A 4,374-nucleotide genomic window follows, 5' to 3' on the forward strand; every position below is an offset into this window, starting at 1 on the left:
TATTCTTCTAAATCCATTTATTTGTCTGCTCTTGAGCTTTTAGGACATGCTCTTGCCAGATCTGGTGACCTAATAGTCACCATTATGAGGTTGGTCCTACATAAATTTGAGCCTTCTATAATCCTAACACTGCCTGTTGGCAGCATCAGGACGCTGATTGGAACTGAGCAGATGCAGCATGCTCATGAAATCTAACTGCAACCTCTCCTGAAATTAGCTTCAGTGCAACACATAGAATACACAGAGAAGAAATTGTAACACTTGCCATGGGTTAGAATTCACTTAATCTGACATGCATGTCAGCTACAGAAATTAAATAAAGAATTTTTAATTAAAAAAGTGAACAAGCAAGCAAACACAAGTATTTCTAGTAATTCTCGCACAGGTAAAGAGTTATGTTGAGTTGAAAACGGGCTGCTTCTGTTAGTAGTTTCCTTTGATGAACATCCCTGCTTCCACCAGCAAAAGACATGTTTCAGCTTCCACTTCTAGATGCATAAAAAATAATAAAAGAAAACATCTCCACTCTCGCCCAATGTTTCTTATTAACTTCCTTTAGAAACTACCCTTGGAATATTAAATATGCTTTTTGAAAGAAGGCAGACTCGGTTTTACAAAAGCAATGGGTTATTACAGTCAAATGATATTTTTGCTGCTCAAATATTTTGCCCTAGCAAAGTGCATGATTCGCTTTTCTCATCATTGGTCCTCAGAGTTTACAATAAACCTAAACAAAAGAATTATTTCTGTTGTATGTTGTTTTCTTGAAATGGTCTTTCCATATTTCTCCATGTACTTTTACCAACATTTCTGTGCAGTAGGATGGCAGGCATTGGCCCCACTCCCACCCAACTTATGAAGCACAAACCATGGTACTGATATTTTCAATGTTTGTTTATTTTCTCCTCTGCTATGTTCCAATTCAAAATCCGTATCTTTCCCTCACCTGTCCCCTGGTCTACTTCACCCCTTACTTCAATTAACACGAACACCACGTCGTTGCAACCTGGCTCTCTACCGCCTCCTCTCAATGTTTAAACATCAAATCTCCCCGATTTCTGGGAAAAAAACACCACACATGGTTAAACCCGTAGTACTAGTTGGTGGCTTACTAGTCCCGCCGGGGGACCTCAAAAGACGAAGCTGGTGGTGTGTTTCTGAAAGGTCACAAACTTGACAACGGAAGTACACACTTCTCGTCGGACAACCCAGGAATCCTTTTGACGACAACTAAGCCGCGCGATGCTGGAAAACAGGACTGTTCCAGGCACTTGTTCTGGGTGGTTTCCTTCCCGCCGGGTTCCACCCACTGGTCCTATCATCACGTCTTTGGTCCCCAGCTCTCTAACAAAAATGCTTTGGTTTACTGATCTCTGAATGTCGTTCGGTCTCGGTTCTTGTGCGCTGCTTCCAAGGGCCACGGCCTGAAAACCGATGGAGCAAGTCTGCTCTGCGCACCTGGGCCCACCGGGAGTTGGAATTGACTTGACAGCAACTGAGAAATACCACAAAGACACACCCCACTCTCCCCCAAAACAACCCAAATCCTGACTGCCATGGCGTCAATGGTGGGTTTCTGAGACTGTATCTGTTTACAGGAGTAGAAAGCCCGTCTTTCCCCCATGACGCGGCAGGTGGTTTGGAGCTCGACCATTTGGATTCAAGTCCAACCCATAGCCACTGCACCAACAGGATCCTAAAAATACTTATTTGGGGGGATTTTTTTAGTTTGTTTTGTCTTTGGCCAAGGGCCACTTTGACCTATTACAGGTTTAAAGAATGTCTTCCTGACCAAGAACCGCCCCCCCTCCCCACGAATCCATATCTAAAGGAAAGAATAAGGTACAGAACTTCCTTCATAACCCATATTCAAGAATAATTTATCTTTATTAAATTCTTACTGCTTCTTCGAACTGCACGTAAAATTTCACATTATTTCTGAAACCTAGGGGGGGGAAGTGGACATTTTTTGGCATTTTTCCAAGTAGCAGTCTTAAATTCTCAAAATGATCATATCACATCCTCAAAGTTGCATCATCTAGATTAATGTGGACTCCACAAGATTGGGGGCAAGAAGTTATTTTCCTCACATACTATGCCTGGTACAGTATCAGATACCTAATAATAATAGCCCAGTAACTATCAATAAAAAAAAGAAATAGAAGATTGAATGATCCACATAAGCATATCAAAAAAAATCTGCTAATGTAATGAGAAACTAACTCTTCCAATCTTATTTTATTGAAAATTAAATCTCTTATTGTAGTAATATCCTAAATATAAGAAGTGTTAACATAAAACTAGCTTAATTTACTTTTGTGGCGAATGAGGTTCTCCATAGAACAGTTTTATACAAAACAAAGTAGCCTAAATGGGCTAGCATAGTTGTTTGCATTAATTCTCACCTACTTGCTGACTTTTTTATGTAGAATTTTGTTTTTTGTTACTTTTGAGACTATGCATATCAAATCATGGACTCAACAGTTTCTACATGTACTGGTTAGGTACATTGATTACATTCAAGTTGAAGAGTATTCTCACCTCCTTTTCCTCTCTCATTAACCTCAATTCACTACACTTTAAGGTGCTTACCAGTTGCTTTTATCAGTAGAATCACATGCATGTGATAGTTCTTTAAAAATGCATAATGTTCAAGGTGGATGTTTTTTACCAATCAAGGTCAACTATGGTTTGGTTTAAGAAGACATGAAAGGGTATTTTGGTTTATGGATTCAAAATGATTTCAAAGAAATAGTTTCACAAGTCCCTCTAACCTTCAAGGCACCAGAAGCTAAGGTACTATTCAGTTCTCCTGGTCTCATGGCGGAGGCGGCAGTTTCTCATGGTTGCAGTTAACCACACACTTCATTTCCTCCTCCTATTCCTAACCCCCCTTTTCCCACTATGGTTTCAGGAAAATTGAGATCAACTAGTGTGCCCTGGGTGAGAGTTTGCAAACTTTTAAGACCTCAGCTGCTACATATTAAATTGTGAGATAAAACAGAAGCATTAAACTTGTTATTAGATCATCAATGAAAAAATAGGGACAGATTTAGAGGCTCTAAAGCCTGGCATAAATATCTATCAAACATGATTGAAAACACACTAACTTCAGAAAACCAAATAGATGACTCACTCATCAGCAGCTAGTCAATACCAACTCATAGAGACCTTACAGGACAGGGTACAATTGACCCTGTGAGTTTCAGAGATTGAAAAGCAACATTTTTTTAGATGTTACTTTTTTTTTATTTTTTATAAATCATTGTATTGGGGACTCTTACAACTCTTATCACAATCCATACATACATCCGTTGTGTCAAGCACATTTGTACATGTGTTGCCCTCATCATTCTCAAAACATTTTCTTTCTACTTGAGCCCTTGGTATCAGCTCCTCATTTTTCCTCTCCCTCACCCCCTCCCTTCCTCACAAACTCTTGATAATGTATAAACTATTATTTTTTTCCATGTCTTACACTGTCTGATGTCTCCCTTCACCTCCTTTTCTGTTGTCCATCTCCCAGGGAGGGGGTTATATGTAGATCATTGTGATCAGTTCAATCTTTACAGGAAGAGAAAACATTCTCTTTCTCTTGCAGAGTGGCTGGTGGTATTGAACTGCTCATCTTGTGGTTAGCAGCCCAACATGATACCACTGCACCACAAAGACTCCCAACTAGATAATTGGGTCCTCCAAAACAAAGAAAAAAGAGACTTACATGCTTCAAAATTTTCACTAAAAGAATAAAAGGAGCAACCAAATACAGGGAAAAAATGTTAGCAATAACACAACAGACAAGGGACTGATTATTGCAGTTCATAGAAAATGCCTGCACCCCAACAATAAAGACTAGTGTAAAATGGGTAAAAGACACGAAAAGACCAACGAAGACATTCAAGCAGCTAACACACATATGAAGAAATGCTCATGATCATTAGTCATTGTTGTTAAATGCCTGGGAGTTGGTTCCTACTAATAACAAACCTCCGTACAACAGAAGGAAACACTGCTTGGTCCTGTGCCGTGCACACTTTTAGTCTTATGTTCCAGCCCATTGCTGTACCCACATTGTCCATGCATCTTCTCAAGGCTCTTTCTCTCTTTCTCTGCCTCTCCACTTTAACAAACAAGAACTGATGTCTCTGGACAACATATTCAAAGTACTTGAGATTAAGTTTTCCCATCTTTGCCTCTAAGGAGCATTTTGCTAGTCAAGTGGTCAGGATTTTGGTCTTCTTATTGACTTGTAATTTATACTGAAGGCTGAAATCAGTGATCTGAAGATACAAATCAAAATAACAATGAAATATCATTTCACAACAACATTAATAACAAAGTTTTGAAAAAGTACTTGAGGGATGTAAAGGGACT

Source organism: Echinops telfairi, unplaced genomic scaffold (assembly GCF_000313985.2).
Source record: "Echinops telfairi isolate 266 unplaced genomic scaffold, ASM31398v2 ScPeMD7_443;HRSCAF=831, whole genome shotgun sequence".
Taxonomy (NCBI): domain Eukaryota; kingdom Metazoa; phylum Chordata; class Mammalia; order Afrosoricida; family Tenrecidae; genus Echinops; species Echinops telfairi.